A 25,629-nucleotide genomic window follows, 5' to 3' on the forward strand; every position below is an offset into this window, starting at 1 on the left:
AGAAATGTTAGTGTTGGGTTTCACGAAACATCTGAAATTTATTTTCTCATGTTTGATGAATGTAATGAGAATCTGGCTGTCATATCACATGAGGATAACCCACCATATATTCAAACTACAAAAGATCAAACCATTCAGGATTCCGTTTCAGATTCTTCCTCATATGTCTCATGTTTTGAAATGTTATTTCAAGAGGAGATCTGCTCATCTACTTGTTCAGAATGTTTTGAGGACCAGGAACATTCTCTTTCTGAAGCACATGATGAAGGTAGATCAGAATTTGAAACAAAGGACACCTTGTTCTTTCAGCAGGAGGTGGCAATGGCAAATCTTCATGTTTTTTACGATCCTCTAGCAAGTTTGTTGCAGCCCGCAGTGAAAGTGTTTATTACAGTGTTTTGTTGCAGCCATGGTCAACTATGTTTTTGGATGCCCAGTGATAGGTTTGTACTGTTGACCAGAAGATCTGATCAGGAGAATCAATCAAGAAGGCATCTGCTTGATTGGTTGCATTGGCATTTTGATATAGTTTGATGTATATTGTCTTGTAAGAAACACAGGTGGTTGTCATCATGATTTCACATCTTGATGGACTGCTGCCCTTCCATAAGCTTTGTAAGTTCTTGTTTTAGTTAAGTCAGTCATGAGTCATTTGTGTTTGGTCTATTGAGTGAGTTTTTTCAAGTTATTTCAGTTTGCCATCGAGTCGGTTTGAGTCAAGCTTCAGTTAAGTTTCAGTCAGTTTTCAGTCAAGTTTTCATTCAATAAATGTGTCAAGGTTTTGTGTCAAAGGTGTAAATAATGACTCCATCGCCCAATGGTCAAAAGCACTGGTCTGCTCTCCCAGAGGTCTAAGGTTCTTGGCACCTCCAAGGAGCTGCCATCCCCATTGGAGCCAATGTTAGTGTCAATCTTTCCAGCCTTCCTCCAGTGATCAAATATGCTCTTACAAAGTGGTCTCAGAGTGTCAAGGTCAAATTTTGTCATTTCAAAGAGTTTTCAAGCAAAATTTGGTCACTAGGCATTAGGTCTAGGGTTTGCTTTAACTCCTTCTAAAGTTGTCCAAATGTCAGTCCATGTCATCATTCAGCTGAGTGTATCATCATTCAGAGGGTTGTCATCATCATATTAGATTCCATTGGGTCATGTTACACCTTGTTCATGCTTCAGTTGCGCCCAGGCAGGGTCATTTCCCTCTCCTAGGGTTTTGAAAGCTAATTTCTCTTGGACGGTCAAATCATTGGCAAAACTTGTATCCAGATGTTCATACACCTTCCCCTATCCTTCATGTACCTTATCAAATGCTTCCCATCACTGAGATCCCTCAAATTCCTCATTTTTGCACAAACCCTAGTTTCTAGCTACAACCTGGCAATTTTCTAGGTTTGGCCTGTGTTTTGCCCTTTTGGACCTCTTCCCCTCGCTCAATCTCTGAGATTCCACTTTCCCCTGCTTCCTAACATCCCTCCCCACTCCCAAAAATTTCCCCAAGAATTTAGAAGCCCCCTATCCCCTTCATTTCGCTCCATTTCGACAAAATTCCTTGTTTCACACATCGGGACAAGTCGCACTCAAATGATGTTACAGAGCAATAAAAGATGAATTTTGGAAAACTGAGAGAGGTTTTTGTTCATAACATGCCAAAGAAGAGAAAACTCATTCAATTTTTGCACAGGTCTCATGGTTTTAGAGAAATGTCAAAATTGCAATCGCCAGATCCAAGGAGGTTGGCCAAGGCACTAAAATGACGGAAAAGGCCCGATCCACTCCAAATTTTGGCCAAAGCCTCTTTGAATGAGCATGGTACTTTATTGGGGACTCCCAGCCCAAATTTCAAGAAATTTGGAGAAAATTTTGTCAATTGTGAATTTTTTGTGCAAAAAACAGGTTTTCTCCAGCGCGCGACCCTTTCGTTTGGAAACTCCATTTTGGGAAAACTCAGTATTTCTGGATTTTTCATGAAAATTTACACTTGCTCAGCCATTACCAAGAAATTTCACCAAGTTTTGGGCCTCCAGAAAGTCAAGAAACAAGCAAAAAATGACTTTCTGCCACATTTTTGACATACAGGAAGCAATCTTGGGAGATTGCAATTTTGGAGGGGCAAATGACAACCAAATTCAGAAATTCCAATTGGGTTGGAAAGTATACATCTAGACCTTTCCAACAAGCCCACTTTTGCCTCATTTAGACACCTGGAAGTGCCTCAAAAGTGCCTCCAAAGGCGCGCGACCCATCCAGGAATTGCGCGCGACCCATCAGGCAGTTTGCACAGGAATTCAACCTACAGCTCAGCAAAACGCAATTTTGACTGGATTTGACTTTTTGGAGTTGATTTTCATCCTCCTTGTTGTAAATGATGTAATTTTATGATATTTTGACACTTATTTATCTCTTCTAGAAGATTCATTCATAAGATAGGCAAAAAATTAATGAATGAATTGGTTTCCTAGCTTATAGAGGCAAGTTGTTTTGACTGCCTAGATTTTAGTGCTCAGTTTAGAATTGGTTGAAACAGATCCTAGAAGGATGAGCTCGACCCCTAGAGGCAAGGAAAGGTGTTAGCTTGCCTATATTATGTATTTTCTTAGTCATTGTCAGAGGTTGGAGAGGTTGGACTCTTGAGGGATAAGCTCTATTGTATTATTCATTGTATCTCTGCAATTTTTGGCAAAGGAAGACCAGGGTTTTGCAGTCCTTTTTGGGATTCTTGTGGTCACATGTATTGATGGTGTGCTTCTCTTTGTACTTGTAAGTTTGTTATGTGAATCATTTCCTTACTTTTCCTTCTGCAAATTAGGCAAATGAAGTGTTAAAGTAGAATTCATGACTGTCATGCTCTGCTTTTAAGTTTGCTTAATATCAATGTTTTCAACTGTTTAAGGGGAATTCAAGGTTATTGATTATTCTCCTTAACTCCTCACCGGTCATTCTCATCCATCCACCTCTATCAGAGGCATCAATACTCTCTCCTACCTTGCCCCAAAGAACCCCCTGCAAAAACTGTGTCCAATCCCCGCACCCAAAATTGCCTTTCCCCAACTTTCCACCAAAATCTTAAAACTTCCAATTCAAACCTTTTTATCAGTTTACTAGCCTAAAATCAGTGTTTCCTTATTGGTTATCTCGCCCATTGAAGATCTTTACCGAGATATACCGGAGAGAGCCCTCTCCTGCCCCGTAGGGCTAGCTACGAGGCTAAGTGGTTTGATGTTGCCTTGGAGTTTGCCTTTCTCAGCCTGAGGTGAAATTTCAAGCGCTAACAGGTCCGTCGAATTTCATCTCGTTTTCTGGGGAATCTGTTTTTCTCCATGATGTGATGTATGTTCCAGGATTGAAGAAGAATTTGGTATCAATATCCACTTTGGAAGACAAAGGGATGAGGGTTTCCTTCATCAAGGGAAAGATTCTTACTTGGCCTGTTGGATCACCTACGAGAGATGCATTTACATTGGGATCAAGATTTGAAGGACTCTATAGAGTCACTACTAGACCTCTTCTACCATTGGTCCATGATACTAATCATCTATGTGAGATATGGCACCGAAGATTGGCCCATCTACATTATGATGCTCTTCTGAAATTGGAGAAATTGGTCTCAAGGATTCCCAAGGTGCAAGGCCAACATGATGGAGTATGTCCAGGTTGTGCAAGTGGAAAGAAGACAAGGGGACCATTCCCCTTTAGCGAGAACAAGACAAGTGGAATCCTCCATCTCATTCATTCTGATATATGTGGTCTGATGCTCGTGCTTTATATTGGTAGCCATCTCTAGTACATCACATTCATTGATTACTTCTCAAGAAAGACATGGATATATTATTTCAAGCACAAGGATGAAGCCTTCAAAATGTTCAAGGAGCTCAAAGCTTTGATCGAAAATCAAACAGGGAATAAAATCAAAATATTCAGGTGTGGAAATGGTGGAGAGTACATATTGGAGGAGTTCATTGATTTTTGCAAGAAGGAAGCTATCAAGAAAGAAAAAATTGTTCCCTAAACTCCCGAACAAAATGGAGTGGCTATAAAAAAAAAACTGGTCCATTATAGAAGCTTCCCGTCGCATGCTCCATGACCAAAAGTGGCCAAAGTTCCTTTGGGGAGAAGGAACAAGTATATGTTCAAAACAGGGTGCCTCATCAAGCATTGAACAACAAGACCCTCGAAGAAGTGTTCACAGGTTTCAATCCTGATGTTGACCATATCCGTATGTTTGGCTGCCCCGTATACTTCCATGTGCCGAAGGACAAAATAAACAAGCTAGAAGCCACATGAAGAGAATGTATGTTTGTTGGATATTGTGAAAATTATAAAGCATTTAGAATATATATTCTTGGTCAAAGTAAGGTTGAAATTAGCAGGGATGTAATGTTCTATGAAGATGCTTCCCTTGGGAAAGCAAGGGACCTGCCTCCTCCTCCTCCTCCTGAGAAGAATGATGATATGGATATTTTAGATGACCATTTCATGCTTGAATATGAGACAAATATTGTTGATGATCCGACAGAGCCCATAGATCCCTTAGATCCTCCCTCCAGGAAGAGGCCACTTTTGCTTCATGACACATTACAAGATGATGAGAGATGCATTATCATTTGAAGATCATTTACAGAAAGCAATAATCCATAAAAATACTAGGGATATGTCACAACCATGAGCACTATGATTCAAGCTGAACCACCCACCTTTGAAGAAGTTGTGAAGGCACAAGTTTGGAAGGATGCTATGGCCGAAGAATATGAATCAATTATGGAGAATGATGTATGGGATGTTGTATCGAGACCAAAGGGGAAATCCATGGTGTTGGCTTGAGGGGTCCTGACCTAGGTTCAGAGTTAGCTATGCCAACCAACAAAACCATAAAACGCTGGCCCTTTTGGAAATAGCCTACGTAGCACAGGCTGCAGTCTCACCTCAAGCAGTATTGGGGGGTGACAGAGCCAGGTTTGTGCATCCAATGATATGTGTAATGGGTTTCTGTTACTTCTAGGGCTTTATCCCGACCTTTGCGAACCCTAATTGCTTAATTGCAGAAATCACAGTAACTTTACAGAAGCAATATCTAACCCTTCGCGTAATACTTAAAACATTCTTGACATAAAGTAAACTATCAGATTGGCTATTTTTGCACGCCAATTAATTGTTTCTTCAGATAATTGCAGAAAAATAGAGCGAGTACACATAAATTGCATAAGTAAATATAAATGCACAAATGCACAAGTATAGGTTCAAAACAGTCTTTATTGATATGATATTTCTATTACAGACTCTTCTTCCCTGCGCACGCAGCTATAGGGGCCTGCGCACTTAGCTTGTGAACTTACCAAGGTCTCCACACACACAACTGCAGGAGCCTTCCCCTTCGCCTAAGTGAAAAAAAAAACTTTTCTGCCTCAGATTACTTGCCGATACAATGATCTTCAATTACCAACTGCCTTCCTATGACTCGCTAATACTTCTTTATATAGCTCCTTCTTTTACAATACCATGGTTCGTGAACCATGGGTAGGTAAAAAAACATCCTATCTTCTAACAAACTAAGGGACTAAAGTCCCTTTGACTCCTATGACCTTCGCACTCTGCTCCCTCAAAATGCAGAGAATTTACATATTTAGAAAAATTGATTACAAAATTTACCCAGGGGACCCTATCCCAACAGGTGGTGACTTCAAAGTGGCTATTCAAGATCAAACATGGAGTTGATGGTAGAATTTAGAAATACAAGGCAATGTTCGCAGCCTGAGGATTCTCCCAGAAAGAGGGAGAAGATTATGACGATATATTTTCACCTGTGGCTCGATATACAACCATTCGTTCGATAGTTTACCTTGATGCAAGTCAAGGATGGACCCTTCATCAGATGGATGTAAATACAACATTCCTTCATGGTATGTTACAAGAAGAAGTGTGCATTGAGTAGCCACAGGGATTTGACTTAGAGGATTGAAAGGCACATGTTTGCAGGTTGAAGAAGCATTGTATGGGTTGAAGCAAGCCCCCAGAGCATGTTATGCATGGATAAACAATTATTTGGTGAAGTTGGGATTCACAAGAAGCAATGTCGATCCCAACCTCCACTTCAAAGTAGTCCAAGGTATGCCGTTAATTTTGGTTTTATATGTTTACAATCTATTCTTGATCGTTAGCGAGCCCCTAACGATCTAGTGTAAGATGGAGCTAGCCTTTGAATTTGAGATGAAGGACCTTGGACTAATGAACTACTTTTTAGGCCTTGAGGTGTGGCAAAGGCCCGGTGATATTTTCTTTCACAAGGAAAATATATCGTGAAGTCGTTGGAGAGATTTGGTGTGATAAAATGAAAATCCTTGCACACACCGATGGAGATGAATTTCAAGAAGTTATGTGGAGAAGTTGCAGGACCCAATTTTGCGAATCCATATGAGTATAGATATTTGATTGGGGCTTTGGTGTTCTTAGTGAACACCTGTACGTATATATGCTATGCAGTGAATACGTTGAGTCAATTTATGACCGAGCCTCTCCATGCATATTGGATTTCCACCAAACATATTTTGAGATATTTGCATGTGAAAATCACACTTGGTTTGAGATATTCTCTCGGAGATGTTCAACGTCATGGATACATCGATGATGAATGGGCAGGAAACGTTATCGACAGGAAGAGTACATATGGATGTTGTTTTAGCCTTGGATCTTCCATGATATATTGGATGAGCAAGGAGTAAAAGTCCATAACATTGAGTATCACAGAGGCATAGTAAATTGCTTCTAGCATGGATAGCTATGAAGCAATTTGGTTGAGGAAGCTATTTGGAGAGCTATTAGAGAAGGTCCTAGACACTATAGTGATATATTGAGACAACAAGAGTGGGATATGCCTGGAAGAGAATCCTATATTTCATGACAAGTCCAAGCACATAGAGATTTGATATCTTTTCATTCGAGACATGATGCAGAGAGGAGCCAATAGAATCCACCACATATCGACAGATGAGCAGATTGCAGCTATTCTCACCAAGGATTTTCTAAAGGGTAAGTTATTGTTCTTCAAAGAACAACTTGGACTAACAGATGTGACCCCTCCTGATAAGGAGCATCACTAATCGAGGACACTGAGCCATCTCTTCCCTCCTATTGGAGCTCCCAGGGTGTGGAATTGAGATGGAGGGCTCCTAGGGTTGAGGGATATCTGGAGAATAGGGTATCACACCTATTTTCTACCCATAGTGTTGGAGATGTTTCTCCTTTATCTTGGTCTTTGCAGAGTGTACCCCAATTGGCATCATACCCACAATCCATGCTTGTTGGGATTGTCCCTCCCTATCTAGCCAACTGGTTGAGGATGCTTGGGGGCGTGTGATCCTTACCTTTTGGTAACTTGGATATCTTGCCCAAGCTCAAATTATGATGCAGGTGTTCTACCACATTACCCTTGAAGGTCATTGATGGGAAGATTCGTAAGAAATAGGATGAGTTGAGATGTGCTCCCCTATATCACTTATTGCTCGATATGGAGTCTAATATGTTTAGCTCCCCCATGAGATTTCGGGTTGAGATGTGATCCTTGATGTAGTTTCAGATTGAGATGTGCTCTCAAACTATGTAGAGGGTGGTAACTTTAGCTCCCTAATGATTCTTCTTATTTAGATTCGAGAATGTTTTAGTAGATAGAGTTGAGCAGAGATGGGACATGATACAATGATAGGATACACATGACATGATGTCGTTGGAATTTCTCTCTAGTTGAGAGGGAGTGTTAATTTTGCAGCTTAGTGACAAATTCCAACCATGGGACTAGATTCCTCTTTTCAAGAGGACCAATTTTGACTATTGAAGCACTCAATTTGGACAAAGGAAAGTGTACTTATGAAGAAGAACCCACATAAGCACATTTAGATAGGTCGACCCTAAAAGGAAATTGGTTACCCATGGAAGCCTATAAATATTAGTGACCTCAAGGTAATTTTGACATCACAAGCATCTTATTATTCTCTTATTCATTGATTGTTCCGTACAATTCTGAGGCTGGGTTGATGAAAGAGGTTCGCAAAGGTCCAAGATTACAGGGTCCGAAGCTCACACATGTTTCTAGGGTTTTGGGTTACAATCGCTAGCTTGACAAATGAAACCTTCGACTATAGTCGCTAGCTTGCAGGATCATGGGAGTGGATGGAACCTCTCAATCACTCACATTCCTCCTCCTCCCTGCAACTAGAAAGTAGGGCTAAAATTTGACAGTTGACCTCAGATGACTATAATTAGCTGTAGATATGAAACTTTGTTTCTGATCTATATTGACGCTAGAAACATATTTCAGAACATTGTCGGGATAATTTTGGTGGATGATATTGTAATGGGCTCATTGTAATCTCTGCTAAATTTTTTATGCCAATCTAATAGAAGAATGATTTCAAAGGGTTTTCCCCCTTATGGGGTTTTTCCCTGGTATTTGACCAAATCTAGTGTCTCTTGTTGATGTGTTGATTGTCTCCTTTGTCATTACATTTATTGTTCTATCTTCAATTACTGTTGATGATTGGAAAGATTAACTGGTATGGAAAAAGATAACTAATTGAAGTATTGAATTGGGTTAAAGTAATTGATACAACATAGAACCATATGAAAATCAACAGTTCGTAGAATATAGGTCATGTTTTAAGGAAAAATCCTTGGTATTACCTCAAAAAGTTGCGGTATATATCAAATTACATGGTTTGAATTTTCCATATCTATCTCTCTCTCTCTAATGGTTACTTTGTTAATCAATTACACCTTAAGGTCATTCATTTTCCTATTTATATCAATTAGATCAACTTTGCAAAGTTTGCTGGAATATTCTATCTTTGAAACCATATATTGTAGGAATACAATTGGATTGTTTTGAAATCTTGATATTGTTCCCTAATTCTCATACTACACTCTTGGGTTTCTTGAAATTTTCTTCCCCAACACCTCAAGAGGGATCTATCTCTATTAGTTTGGCTCCCACCTTTTATTCTTGTTGATTCGTTATAGGTCATCACCAAAGGCTTAGTTTTATCATACCTTCTATGATTCAATCCTACAAATTCAAGGGAGTTTCCAACATAGCTAGGGAAAGGGAGATATCAAACCCTTCTGAGGGAACTTGGGTCTCAATTCACTATATGTTTTTATATCATTATATATGTTAGATCTAGTGTTTATATTACTTTGCATTGGAAATTGACGCAAGAGTGTTTTGTAGGAGGATTATGTCGTTGGAATTTCCATGCACCCTAGGTCTGGTCTATGCACTAGATAAGCACATAAATAGACCAGAGATTCCCAAATTTGAACATTGTTTCACAAAAAAATATAACAATAAACAGATCAATAAAAATACACAAGATTTTGGTCTAAATCACATTCCTTATTAATCCTTCAATAAGAAAATCACAAGGCCCCTATAACAGGGATCATGGCCCTTTCCAAACCACAATACAATGCTATAATACATCCTTTGACCAAATACAACTAGGGTTGAGGCTAATTCCTTTAGGTCCTCATCGATCCAAGTAAAAAAACAAAGAATAAATAAATGAACTTACTTGTTGTTTGTAGTCCTTTGAAATAATCTCTTTCACTCCTCTTTGTTCACGGTGACAAAATCCTTTAGATATCTATCCAGGATTCCTTGATCTAGACTTATACAAGAACACAACAGAATATTGATACAAACATAAACACAAAATGCAACAAACATAAAGCTTCATTTCATTAATATCAAAAAATTGAAATATGCTTACATACAAAATGAAAATAAACTAGCTCAGACAATGGTAGCTAATCTATGAGAAGATATGTGGTGGTTACATGCCTCTGAACTGTGTTACAATGAGGCTCGATGGCCTTTTTATCATTTATAAACAATGAGAAACCATAAACATCCAAAAACATAACCCTAGGAGATGAAGTGCCAAAATCTTGTGGGCCTCGTTGGGGTAAGTTGGAATGTCAACTTCCTGGGGTCGTAACCTTGGCATACGATCTCATTTTTGCTATCATAATACCTCATTTCAAAGATCTAAAATAGGAGGCTGAAAAAAATAAATTAATTGGTTAGGCACTTTCTTGATCTCTTTGTTTTCCCTAAAATTGTTATTTAGTCCCTCAAAATAACTCTAGAAGTTTAGGACCCAAAAAACTGCCAAAAATAGTAAGTTGTGCTACAATTATGGAAATTGAAAAGAAACAATGATGGGGGTCCATGTGGAATAGGAGGTCGGCTACCAATATCCACCTAGATCAATCCTCCCCCCTTAGGAAGCAATGGTCCCCATTGTGTTAAGTGCCTCCATGAGATGGGGAAACTTCTGCTGAATTTGGCCATTGGTGAGCCACTTGCCTTGGTGCAAGAGTTGGCCAACTTTGACAACCCAATAGAATTAGATCTTCTGTTAGCGAGTGTTATTGATCTATGTGTCCATGATCTGATCAGTTTTGGCCTATTCCACGCAGTTAGGGTTTAGCTCTGTTGGTGTGAGTTGTTCTGCAATGTCTGATGTGTCCAATAATGGTGGAAAGTATGGCCGAAGGCGGTCCACATTGAACACTGGGCGCATGCCAAGAAATGGGGGAATGCTGAGCTCAAAAGCATTGTCTCCCACAACCTTAGTGATGGTGTAAGGCCCATATCAGAGCGGGCAAAGCTTGCGGTGGGCCCCAACGGGACGCTCCTTCTACAAATGTAACTATACTTTATCACCGACTTGGACCTGTGTGGCACCCGATGCTGATCATGACATTGCTTTTACTTAGCATTGGCTCTGTCTAATATGTCATGGACAGTGTTGGCAGATGTGATGAATGCGCTCCATGAAGTTGTTAGCCCTATCAAATTCGACCTGAATATGAGCTAAATCTACATGAGTAGCTACAAATGGTATGACCACGTCAATGGGACATAGTGGCTGGAATCCTAACCCACCTGAAGGGGGCTATGGCTAGTTGAGCTATGGAGAACTCTTTTGTAACTGTGCTAGACATAGGGGAGGATTTCATCCCATGTGCGTGGATGCTTCGAGTTGTACATGCGCAGAATGTGCACGATCATCCTGTTGACAACCTTTGTTTGGCCATTGGTTTGGGGGTGGAAGGCCGTGGACTTACTGAGCTTGGTATCCAACATCGACTAGAGGCTTCACCAAAATGTACTCAGGAACCTACAGTCTCGATATGAGATAATAGAATACAGGATCCAAAAGTGTACCCACACTTGTTCAAAGAAGAGCTTAGTAGTGAATTCTGTTGTGATACTTTTCTTGCAGGCTACCAAATTGGCCATCTTAGAGAATCTATTGATGACGAAGAAAACGTAGTCGTTGCCATGCTTAGCAGAAGGAAGACCCAACATGTAATCCATGGAGATGGATTCCCAAGGCCCAATAGGAGTAGGCAGAAGAGTATATAGGCCTTGCTTCTTGATGGATTTTGGAAATGACACAAGCAGTGTAGCATCTGATGTACTTCCCAACATCTTGTCGAAGTTTTGCCTAATAAAAATACTTCTGCATCACTACCATTTTTTTCTCTACTCCAAAATGTCTAGTGACTCGATTGTAATGTGATTCCCAAATCATCTTGGCATGCTCACTTGAAGGAACAAAAAGGTGTCCCAGGTGGTATAATAGTGCACCCTGGAGGCGAAAATTAGGAACTTGCTTGCCTTCCAGGAGAATCTGGTATGTGTTGCTAAATTCTGGATTTCTCTTGTAAAGATGCGGCCACCTCGAAGTCTCGTGTCCACAAGAGTCGAGAACAATGGTCAGCGCCATGACCGATGGTCGACTGAGGTAGTCTGCAACATTATTGGTGCTGCCCTTCTTGTACTTAATGTTCAAATGGAACTGTTGCAGGTATGTGGACCATTTTTGATGGCAATCATTCTGCAACTTTCCTTGTGTCTGTATGAACTGCAGGGGTCGATGGTCTATGTTCTTGACAATTTCCTTCCCCAGAATGTAATGCTTCCATTATCAACAGACCTGCACAATGGAATATATTTCTTTTTCATAGGTGGGATACTTTTGGAATGTGTCTGAAAGTTTCTCACACTGATATGCTATTGGATGCTCGTGGTGAGTAAGAACTACACCAATAGCATAGTTGGATGCATTTGCCTCAATCTCAAATGGTTGTTGCAGGTTTGGTAATGTGAGCACTGGTGCAGAGCAAAGATGATTCTTCAACTCGAAAAACACCTTCTGTTGGGATTCAGACCAAAATAATTTTGCTTTCACTCCACCCTTGGTGACTTGACTCAAAGGCCAAGTGATATGAGAGAACCCCAACACAAACCTACGGTGGAAATTGGCAAGACCTAGAAAGCTACAGAGCTCTGTTAGAGTGGTTGGGGCTAGCCAATCCTGAATAACTTGTATCTTGGCTGGGTCTACATGCACACCCCGCTCATCAATTATGTACCCCAGTTATTGAACCAGGGTCATACCAAAAGTGCATTTCTCCAGATTGGCACACAATTTATGTTGTCGCAGGGTTTGGAGGACTCATCGAATATGGTGGAGGTGCTCTTCCCAATTCTAGCTGAAGATTAGGATGTAGTCCAAATTTACTACCACAAATGAGTTGGTGAAGGACCACAAGATGTCATCTATCAACCTCATGAAGGTTGCAGAGGCATTCGTCAACCTGAAAGGCATGACTAGCCATTCAAAAATTCCCTCCTTGGATTTGAAGGTAGTATTCCACACATCAGAGGGTTCGATTGGTACATGGGGATAAATAGACTTCAAGTCAATCTTGCTGAAATATTTCCTCCCATTGAGTTGGTTGAGAAGGTCATCGATCTGTGGGATTGGATATCTATTTTGAACAATTATCTTATTTAGTGCTCGATATTCAGTATAGAGTCTCTAGGTCCTGTCCTTCTTCTATACCAACACGATCAGGCTCCCACAGGGTGGTGAAATTGGCCTGATGTTCCCTTTTTGCAACAACTCCTGAATCCGCCTCTTAATTTCATTTCTCTCCAAAATAGACAATCGATAGATTAGCCCGTTGGGTAGTGGATTGCCCAAGGTCAGATCGATGGAGTGCTTGACCTAATAGTGTAGGGGTATACTTATGGGTGAGGTGAAGATATCCCTGTACTCCTCCACAACCTTGTCCATCTGTTGCTGCTGTGCAGAGGAGCCCTATCTGGAGGCCGTGGTGTGGCCACAACCTTCTTCTTTCCCTAAGGGCGAATTATAAGGATGAAAAATTTCCAGATCTGGGAAATGATCTTACTGCATTGCTTCGTAGAGATCAAAGAGATGGTGGTAGGTGCTGCTACCTACAGTATCCTGTAAAACTTATTTCCCAAAGAAATAATAATAGGGCGAGGCCTAGAATCATTCATGACATGACGCTTCCACAAATATGGTTGGCCTAATAATACATGACAAACCTCAAGAGGAGAAACATTGCACAATACTTCCTCTGTGAAGGGCTTGATGCTGAAGGGAAGACAACACTGGTAGATGACGCGAAGATATCGTCCTTGGTGAAGCCAACCGATGGGGTACGACTACAGGTGTGGTGTGGTTGGCAGGCCCAACCGGTTCACAAAATCTACTGAAATGAGTTTCTTTTGGCTTCTACTGTCGATAATGAACCAAAATGGAGAACCCTTTACCCACATATGTGAGTGGAAGAGCCTCTCCCCCTCCTCTAGATCTTTAGGCTCAATCTTCTGGAGCTTGATGGTGGAAAAAGTGGCACTGGGATCCACATCAATAATCTGCTTGCATTTGTCGTTCCCCTTGTCAAGTTCTGAGTTAGAGTCAAAACATGCATTTGATTCAGAAGCTTTCAACTCGGCCAACAATGACTGTTTGGCTCGACACTCACTTGTTTTGTGAGTGGGGCTCTTATGGAACTCACACCATTTTCCCATGTCCTTTTTTGTCTTCATGGTGTTGTTCTTTGCTTGCGACTTTGGTGGGTTATACTGGGTCACCCCGCCTTGACTTTGTCCTTTGTTCTACAGTTTGGGGGCACCTTTCCCTTGCTTTGGATTCACAGATCCAAAGTCTTTCTTCTTCTGTTTATTTTTTTTCTCGATCTTGATAGCGTATCGATAGGTGACGCTAAGTGAAGAGATGTCCAGGAAATCCATCTCATCCTGGATGTACTCATGTAGATAGTCGCGGTACTTGAGTACCAAATGCTGCTCAGAATCCTTGATACCCAACTTTGTGTGAAGGGTATGAAACATATTTGTGAACTCCGCGCGTCTTGGTCCCTTCCCTGCCGCAACATGGTCAACTTTATGTATTTAGATTCATAGCTCCCAACATGGTAATGTTGTTCCTTGATGGCGTTCGAAATAATTACAAGTGAGTGTGACTAAAACAATGAGGATTTCCTCTCATCCTTCTGTTCATAGTAGGTTTCCCACCAATCCTTGACATGGGGGTTGACTTTGAGGAGTGAAAAGGTAATCTTTTCCTGATTGGAAAAGTCATGAACTGAAAAATATCCTTCCAACAGATTTAACCATCTATCTATGACATTTGCATCTATCTGGCCTTCAAATATGGGAATGTCAAAGTTGACTTGTACCTTAAAGGGAGTGGTGCCTCCAGAGTGGCTGTTGGATGAAGATGTGTCACCTGTGGGTAACTGTCGAAGGATCTAGGAAAATTTATCCATCATCACATTCCTTTGTCACTCGAGGGCTTCCTTGAGCAATATTTTGAAAGGATCTCCTGCTCCCTCGTATTTCTTTTCTTCCGCCATGGGAGGCCGTTGGGGTTTGCGAGGCTGGTCTTGTAAAGGTTCAACCAGTTCGATCCCTAACTCCTTATACCTTGACTTAGTTGGGGACATGCAAAGAAAAAAAGAGAAATATTAGATCGCTTTGGTACCACTGATCCATAATTATACATGAACACAACATAATACTGATACAAACATAAACACCGAGATGCATCATAAATAAAACATCATCTCATTAATATAAATGAACTAAAATATGCTTACATACAGAATGGAAATAAACTAGCTCAGATGATGGTAGCTTATATCTAAGAAGAGATGTGGCGGCTACATGCCTCTGAACTGTGTTATAATGAGGCTCGGTGGCCTTTTTATCATTAAGAAACAAAGAAACCCTTAACATCCAAAAACCTAACCCTAGGAGATGAAGCGCCAAAAGCTTGTGGGCCCCGTTGTAGTAAGTTGGAACGTCAACTTACCGATGTCGTAACCTTGGCATACGATCCTGTTTGGCTATCATAATACCTCATTTCGAAGATATCGAAGAGAGACTGAAAACAAATGAAGACATTGGTTTGACACTTTTTTTATCTCTCCGTTTTCCCTAAAAACGTCTTTTAGTCCCTCAAAATGGCTCCAGAAGTCTAGGACCCAAAAAACTGCCAAAAATAGTAAGTTGTGCTACAAAAAGGAAACTGAAAAGAAACAATGGCAGGGGTCCAAGTGGAATAGGCGAGTGTCCACAAATATTTACCTGAATAATTCCTATATCCCTCGTCTACTCCCTTTAGGTGCTACAAGCCTTCCTTTCATTGCTAGTGACATTAACCCTCTCCTTTAGGCCCTCTACCACCTAGCATCTTTGCTGTCCACCAATACACTACTCCTTTAGCCCACTGATCCACTTGCTAACCTTGATTCTAGCCTTACTAGTCCTTTGGTAGGCATCCTTAATGCCAAACCAACCTTTGTCCAACATGTTATGTAACCCCTTGCCCCTTTCCTTGTTGTCCTCTGTTGTAGGCCTTGAACTACCCTAACTAGGCCTTCAAGTTGTTACAACATCCCTAATCTGCCTCTTATTCAACTTGGCCTGATACAACAACTTTCAATGTAATTTGGCCAACATTTACTCAACCTTAAAGGCACTCAACCCTCCTCAAATGACCCCTAACCTGCGTTGGTTTTCTCTGCAGCCTGCGGCCAACACTTTTCACCTCGACTCTCCAAGAAATGTTCTTCACAAGGTTTGTGGATCCATCCTCTTTAGCTACGAAACTTACAGAACTACAAACATACCTTAGACAAAAATCCTTGATTTGGCCTGATTCACTTGACTATGTCTCCTTTAGAGTTGTTATTCACCACAAATGGAGTCCTTCTCACTTGTTACTAGCCCCTCCAGTGGCTACATATTTATACTTGTCCAAGGGGTGTGAAACCTTAAGGGTCATGTGCCTCGGCCTTGCTAGACAACTTAAGCCTACATGACTCATAATTAGATTAAATTTATTAAATTATTTTTCTTGGGTTTTAAGGTCGCTCCTTTGGGTCAAAACCCCCAAACTTGGGCACCTTGCCCACAAGGTCTCTTTTTGTGGGTTTTCTCCACTTGGAAATACCTTTTGAACTACCCAAATTTCAACACTCCCTCTTGTTAAAATATGCAACTATGTTCAAATTCCACTTTGGACAAATCATTTGATGGAGATGATAATTTCATTGAATTCCTCTTTTCAAGAGGACGAAAATCAATCTAAAGATCATCAAATTTGGATAAGGGAAAGTGTACATATGAAGAAAAGCCCACATATGCACATTTGGACAAGGTCAGCCCTAAAGAAAATTGGACACCCTTGGAAGCCTATAAATACAAGTGACCTCAAGCTCATTTGGGTATCACCAAGAATCTTCTTCTTCTCTTCTTCATCGATTGGCTCGCATAGGCTTGAGGTAGGGATGACAACAAAAGTTCACAAAAGTTTGAAATTATAGGGTTCAAGGTTCACATCCATTTTAGGGTTTTTGGATTATAGTTGCATGCACGTAACAAGGAAAATTCGACCACAGTGATTGGCTTGCATGCATCAAGGGTGCGACTAGAAGCCTCCATTCACTCGCACAACTCCTCATGCATGCGACTGGGAAGTTTGAATGAAATTGACCGTTGACCGAAGTTGACCACAGTTGGCCACAAACGAGAAAAGTTGTCTCTGATATATTTTGATGTTGGAAATTTATTTCTGAATGTTATTGGGTTGTTTTGTTGATGATATTGTATTGGGCTCATTGTACTCTCTGCTGAACATTTTATCCCAATCTAATAGAAGAAGAATTTCAAAGGGTTCCCCCCTTGTGGGGTTTTTCCCTTGGTGTCTCTTGTTGATGTGTTGATTGTCTCCTTTTTCATTGCATTTATTGTTCTATATTAAATTACTGTTGATGAATGAAAATAGTAATTGTAATTGGAAATATTGATAGTTGAAGTATTTATTTGGGCTAAAGTAATTGATACAGCATAGAACAATCTAAAAATTTAACATGCAATTGGAGCCAAGGTGTAGGAAAATCCCAAAAGGAGACAAGCATTGAAGTAATCATATTTGGAAAGTTGAAAGATCCGATATAGCCAAGTCAAGATGAATTCCTTCTTCAAAGAAAATGTGAAGTTGGGTGATTCATCCAATTTTTCTGCATGGAAAGTCAGGTTGGAGACCATAGTTGATAACAATGATGTTTTAGACTACATTCAAGGAAAAGTACTCGAGCCTGTAGAGAATTCTTCCACTGATGTCAAGAACAAGCGCAAGAAAGATGAGTTAAAAGAAAAGCAAATAATAGCTAGTGGTTTACAAGATAATTTACTTGCATATGTTGGAAACTTGAGAAGGTATAAGGACATGTATGATAAGGTAGCTGGCATGTATGAAGTCAACAATTTGAACGAAATCATCTCCTTGAAAGATCCACTCAAAGACACAAAGATGAAAAAAGGAGAGTCCATGCAATCCTACATAATGAGGATATCTCGTCTTAGAGATTAATTGCAAAGAGTTGGCTAATTTGTACCTGACAGGGAATTGGTAATTGTGACTTTAAGAGGTCTCCCTCCTATTTGGGAAACCTTTATTAATACTATAAGAAACAACAATGTCCTCCCATCATTTGATGAAATTGTTGGAAAACTCTCTCAAGAAGAATTAAGGATGATATCAAGAGGAAGGATTCAAAAGCATGAAGAAGGAGATACTGCTACATTCATCACTCATGACAAGAAGAAGAAGAAAGGGAAAGGAATACCATTAAATTCAAGAAAGCCTCCTCCTCAAAATCCAAATAGAAGGAAGGAATTTTTGCACCTCGAATGCTACAGTTGTCATAAGAAAGGCCACTATGCTTGAGATTGCCCCAAGAATAATGGACCATGTTACAATACTAGAAGCAACAACAACATGTTCAATGATCAACGAAGGAGAGATGACTGAAGGAATGATCACGATGGAAGGGATGAAAGAAGAAGAATATATGCTCCAAGTGATCATGAAGAAGATCGTCGTCCACAAAAGAAGTCAAAATTCTCTAGGTATGAAAAAAATGTTGCGAATCAATCTGAATATATTCTTATTTCTACCCTTACTAGTTCATCTCCTCCGAATTCATGGGATAGTTGGTTGTTTGATAGGGGGCCCACTCATCACTTCTTTGGTTATAAATAATTTCTCTTTAATTTGGTAGAGAGGGAGTCAAATTTGAAAATCATTCTTGGAGACAACTCCACTCATCCCATTAAAGGTTTTGGATCTGTCAAATTTCATTTGAATTCGGGAGAATCTATTTTGCTCCATGATGTGATGTATGTGCCAGGGTTGAAGAAGAATTTGGTATCAATATCCGTTTGGGATGATAAAGGGACGAGGTATCATCAAGGGAAATATTCTTAGTTGGCATATTGGATCACCTATGAGAGATCCATTCAAATTGGGATCAAGATTTGAAGGACTCTATAGGGTTACTGGAAGACCACTTCTAGCATTGGTCCATGATACTAATCATCTAAGCGAGCTATGTCACTGAAGATTATCCCATCTACATTATGATGCTCTTCCAAAATTCAAGAAATTGGTCTCAGGGATTCCCAAGGTTCAATCCCATCGTGATGAAGTATGCCCATGTTGTGCTAGTGGAAATAAGACAAGGGGCCCATTTCTCTCTAGCATGAACAAGACAAATGACATCCTACATCTCATTCATTCCAATATATGTGGTCCAATGCCCATGCATTCTATTGGTAACAATCTCTACTATATCACCTTCATTGATGACTTCTCAAGAAAGACATGGATATATTATTTGGAGCATAAGGATGAAGCCTTCGAAATGTTCAAGGAATTCAAAACTTTGATCAAAAATAAAACAAGGAAGAAAATAAAAATATTCAGGTCTGACAATGGTGGAGAGTACACATCAAAGGAGTTCATTGATTTTTGCAAGAAGGAAGGAATCAAGAAAGAGAAAATTGTGCCCTATACTCTCAAACAAAATGGAGTGGCTGAAAGAAAGAGAAGGTCCATTATAGAAGCTTCCCGTGCCATGCTCCATGATCAAAAGTTTCCAAAGTTCCTTTGGGGAGAAGCAACAAATTCTGTCATATATGTTGAAAATAGGGTACCTCATCAAGCATTGGAAAACAAGACCCCCAAAGAAGTATTCATAGGTGTCAAGCCCGATGTTGGTAACCTTCATATCTTTGGATACCCCGTATACTCTCATGTGCAAAAGACAAAAGGAACAAGTTATAAGTCTCGGGAAGAAAAAGTACGTTTGTTGGATATTGTGAAAATTCTAAAGCATTGAGAATATATATTCCTATTCAAAGGAAGGTTGAAATTAGTAGGTATGTTACATTCGATGAAGATGCCACCCTTGGAAAGGCAAGGGACCTTCCTCTGCCTCCTCCTCTTGAGGAAAACGATGATAAAGATATTTTAGATGGTCTTTCCATGCCCCAATCTGAGACGTATATTGTTGATGATCCCATAGAGCCCATGGATCCCTTACATACTCCTCCATGTGATCCTCTCACCAGGAAGAGGCCACTTTGGCTTCGAGACACATTACAAGATTATGAAAGAAAAGATCCCATTTGAAGATTGTTTAGAGAAAGGAAGAAGCCATGTAGGTACCAGGGATATGTTGTAGCCATGAGCACTATGATTCAAGCCAAACCTCCCATATTCGAAGAAGCCATGAAGGAACAAGTTTGGAAAGATGCTATGGATGAAGAATACAAATAAATCATGAAAAATGACGTATGGGATGTTGTGACAAGACCAAATGGTAAATCTGTGGTGACTCCAAAGTGGATATTCAAGATCAAGCATAGAGTTGATGGTAGCATTGAGAAATACAAGGTAAGGTTCGTAGCTCGGGGATTCTCCTAGAAAGAGGGAGAAGATTATGATGATATATTTGCACTTGTGGCTTGATATACAACCATTTGTTTGATATTTTCCTTTCCGCAAGCCAAGGATGGACCCTTCATTAGATGGACGTGAACACTGCATTCCTCCATGGCATGTTACAAGAAGAAGTGTGCATTAAGAAACTATAGGGATTTGAAGTAGAGGATCGAAAGACACATGTTTGCAGGTTGAAGAAGGAATTTTATGGTTTGAAGCAAGCCCCCAGAGCATGGTACACCCACATAGACAAATACTTGATGGAGCTAGGATTCACAAGAAGCAATTTTGATCCCAACCTCTACTTCAAGGATGTCCAAGGTATGTTGTTGATTTTTGTTTTAAATGTTGACAATCTATTCTTGACAAGTAGTGAGGCTCTGATGATCGAGTGTAAGAGGGAGTTAGCCTCTGAATTTGAGATGAAGGACTTTGGACTCATGCGCTACTTTCTAGGCCTTGAGGTGTGACAAAGGCTCTGTGAGATTTTCCTTTCACAAGAAAAATATGTTGTGAAGCTGCTGGAAAGATTTAGAATGAAAAAATGCAAGCCACTACCCATACCGATGGAAATGAACTTCAAGAAGTTATGTGGAGAAGTTGCAGGACCTGATTTGGTGAATCCATCTGAGTATAGACATTTGATTGGGGTTTTGATGTCCCTTGTGAACACCTGTCAGGACATATTTTATGCAGTGAATACATTGAGTCAATTCATGAATGAGCCTCTCCATGCACATTAGATCACTGTTAAACACATTTTGAGATATTTACAAGGGATGATCACACTTGGTCTAAGATTTTTTTTCCGGAGATGTTCGAATTCATGGATACATAGATGCTAACTTGGAAGGAAACGTTGTCGACAAGAAGAGTATGTTTGGATATTGTTTTAGCCTTGGATTTGCCATGATATCTTGGATGAGAAGGAAGCAGAAGTTCGTAGCATTCAGTACTGCTGAAGCAGAGTATATTTCCACTAGCATGGCTAGATGTGAAGCTATTTGGTTGAGGATGCTTTTTAGAGATCTATTTGAGCAGGTGTTAGATACTATAATGATATATTTTGACAACAAGAGTGGGATCCACTTAGTAGAGAATCCCGTATTTCATGACAATTCCAAACACATATAGATTAAATATCACTTAATTTGAGACATGGTGGAGAGAGGAGCCATTAGGCTCCATCACAGAAAATAATCATGGCTGACGGATACCTCTCTGCGAACCAACACTAAGTCGGGTCAGCATGTGGGGTAACAGATTGTGAGAAATAAAGAAGAAAAATGAAGTTGGAGAAGTACATACAACCGACAAGAATGTAACAAAGAAAGCCAACTGACAGGAAAGAACAACAAGAAGATAATAGACCAAATAGTGATAGACAATATAAACAATCGACTGATATACAAAAAATAGCATAGTAAAAGAGATAACAATGGAAAGAGGAAATAGAGAACAAGAATAACAGAGGAAAATGATGTAAAACCAGGAGCGTGAGAGCAAAGATGCATCGAACTCCTCAGAAGAGTTGAGAGGCATAGCACTGCCTGCACCGATAGAGAATTAAGGTCTACCGATAACCCGTAGAGAGAAAGTATATTCCATGGAAGTTGAAGACTCTTTTCCAGCAATAAGAAAAAAATTGACTATAAAAATAATGAGTCCCAGCATACGAGAATTTCTTCAGTTGCAAAATTATTCAGAGAGACCCGCAGTCTAGTATAATGACCAAGAACAGAAAAATTTTCAAGAGATAGAAAACGATGACCAATGTCAATTAAATAATAATAATAATGAAGCAGAACAAGTTCTTTTCTAACTGAGAAATATCATGATCGTACACGCACCCCCCCCCCTGCCACAACTCCTATCCATTAAAAAACCCCAAAGTACAAAAGCGGTCGGCGAAGATTCTTGACCTCGAGAAAGTCGGTTCACGGAATATATAGATAAGGCATGCCGGACTGATGAATCATTATCACAAGTTATCATTGACAAAGAAGATGAATCATTATCACAAGTTATCATTGACAAAGAAGTTGAATCATTATCACAAGTTATCATTGACAAAGAAGAAAATAATCAAATTCCATTTGGCGATGATTCTGATAGTAAAAACCATTTAAATAAAACTCTAGAATCTCCACCGCCATGACCTCTTTCAGTCAAAATGTTCTTGAACCACATACTCATCTATGATGGTGACAAAGACCCGAAAAGGCACTGGTTTGTTTATGAAAATATCTTGTCTATGAATGATATAACCGATGAAGACCAAAAAATTGTGTAGTTCACTACAACCTTAAGAAAATGAGCATTAACATGGTTTATGAACCTCACAAGAAAAAAATCCTGAGTCAAAAAGTGAAATTAAAACTGGTTTTCTTACAATTTTTAAAGTATAAGATGTCAAGCATCTTGCATCCTAGAAATTAAAAGAAATAAAGAAAAGACCGAACGAATCTTTACGTGAGTTTGATAATAGTTTCAAAGATCTATTGAGCCAGATCCCATATACCATTAGTGAACATATATTAGTTCAATGGTATGTGGCTAGTCTATTACAAAAAATATGAGGTCTGGTTCGAATGCATGAAGTTAAAAACTGTGAAGAGGCACTAAAATTAGCAGAATGAATTGAACATGATGACGAAGACCAGTGGACTATCTCATCGATTGATAATAGAATTGAAGATAAACTAGACAATTTACAAGACTCTATAATTAAATTAGCACTCCAAAAGAGTCATATTTGGTGTACTCGTTGTCACTTGGAAGGACATATGAAAGATACTTGTAAATTTGTAGATTATTTCAACCAACATGTTCGAAGTATACAGCTTGACATGTATTGTGACATCTACCAAGTCTCCTCTAACAACTCAACTAAATATCTACGAAAATCCAAATCGAAGTGGTGTACTATCTGTGAAGACAATGTCCATTCCACCAAAGAATGTCCAGTTAATGGAAAAAGTAAACATAATTACCATGTTGTCTATCATACTCAGGCTACCAATCAATTCAAAGAATCACCATCCTTCGGGGGAAAAGGATGAGGTCAAAGAGGCTATGGCATATGATGAGGTTATGGCTAAGAAGATAGGGACCACATTTCATAAATTTTCAAACTGGATGCTCCTGGTACACAAAAACACAATATGAAGGCCTTGTTTCATCAAATTTTCACACTAGACCCATCAAAAACTTTGAAGCTCAAACTATATAATAATAACTGCATCAATTAACAACCAGTCAATCTGAGCAGTTAGATCAATGTCACCAGAACATTGTGCTGAACCCAGAAACCTACATCATCATTTAGAACAAAAATCATACATCAAAATGCATATGCTAGTTAACTGAACCCAACCTACGTGTATACACTACTTCCTTTAATTAAACCTATGTATACCTCCAAAATTATTGAATCATAAAATCTCTGAATCAAAAATGTACCAACCAGTAACAATCTGAAGATCTACTGCCAAATGATAGATATCTAAACAATCAACAACAAATATAACCTTTCTCACTTAATCAATCAATCAATCAGACACAAACTCCTTATGCATCCAATTTTACTTTCAGATCTAAGAAGACTTGATTGAATAGTAGTATTAAAACAATAGCACTGATAAGACAAATTAGTCATTTCTAAACAACAGACTTTTCTTTTGAATACATTACTTGGAAGAGTCAAATTTGTGTGTATATGCACATTTACCAAGGTGAACCAACGTATAGATATGCAAATATTAACTTACAACTTTTATGCTATTCCAGACTTCAAACGTACCCAAATCATGACATTTAAAGAATAAAACATGCGAAAGCAATGAGATCTAGCCCAACCAATATCAGATCATATAATGATAAGTCATTTCACATCTCATGATCCTGATCCAACATTGTATCCAAGGTGCACAAAATATTTCAGATCATATAATGATAAGTCATTTCACATCTCATGATCCTGATCCAACATTGTATCCAAGGTGCACAAAATATTTCAGATCATATCATAATCATAGCCCCTGCAACATAAAATATACTTCAGATAGAAGTATTCCTAAGAAACCCTTTCACTTGGCCCTTTGATCTTCTCCTCCTTATATAGTTTTTGGCATTTCTCAATACCTCGGGCCAAAACAACACTTAGAGTTTTCGGTATTATTGGATGGGATGAAATAGACATTACTCTGCTCGATATTGTGGGCTAATAACATGGTATTGACCCTTGGTATTCTTTAAACTTTAATTTCCTTGATTTTCCAACCTATACACACTTTTCCTCTTATGAAAGTGCGTGCATACATATACGTGCTTTTTTGTTCTGTTAACCCGCATGTATACACTCCTTTTTCAAAGTGAAATTGCATATACATCTTACAACATTATTTTCCTTCAACTTCTTGATTTTGATCAGTCGACCTTAGTTCCAGCTTCTTGTTATTCTGTACCAATGTCCTGTTACCTCTGAATTGACATGCTATAATGTGAGTTTCTTTTATCAAATCTCAACCGACTTGTGAGTGAGTTTCCATCAGAGACAACACTTGTATCATAATATCAACAATCTCCCCCTTTGGACTTGATGGAAACCATATTGGTGTTGATTACTGCAAGCTGTAGAAACTGTTAGAGATATTAAGCAACACCAAAATGTTCTCCCCCTTTGAAATCAAGTGCAAAGGGCGGACCAAGATATTCTCCCTTTGAGATACACTATGCTGTCCATGCTCTCCCTGAGTACATGCAAAGTCTGCAGAGATATTTTTGAAAAGAATAACATGACTCTATAAATCAACTATGTGAGTATGACCTTCCTATCACCAATGACTCATACATAAGTCAATCACCCAACCAAGTGGGGATACACCAAATTTGACTCATCCACCCAACTAAGTGGGGATATACCAATTGTTTATACATGGCTAAAATATAACAATTATTACATCATCCTTCCCATGCATAGTGGGGAAACAAATTACATCATTCGAAAATAAACTATGATAGAATGTGACATATTACACCCTAGATCTTTTCATGACCTATGCAATAATGAATATCTGAAACCATAGCTGAAATCAGCAACCATAATGCCAACAATGCAGAATGTTTGTAAAGGCTAATGCTCCCCCTAAACCTAACTGTTCATCAAGGCATCTTCATCAGTCAAATAAAAGTCAATGAACAAAGCATATCAGTAGACAGTAATCATCCATATTAGACTGAGCACCCGTGTTAGAGTCTGACCCATTATTTTTCTATCAGAAAAACATATACGCTCCTTCAGCCACAGAAACTTGCGTATATATGCGACTATCCTTCATGAAACCTGTGTATAGGAACTATCCTTCATGAAACAACAGGATGATGCAGAAACTACTCCCAGCTTTTGTTTGAGATATTCAAATGTTTCTCTAGGAAACAGTTTGGT

The sequence above is a fragment of the Pinus tabuliformis genome, chromosome 9, assembly GCF_031772625.1.
Source record: "Pinus tabuliformis cultivar Carrire ecotype Pingquan chromosome 9, CPIR1, whole genome shotgun sequence".
NCBI lineage: Eukaryota > Viridiplantae > Streptophyta > Pinopsida > Pinales > Pinaceae > Pinus > Pinus tabuliformis.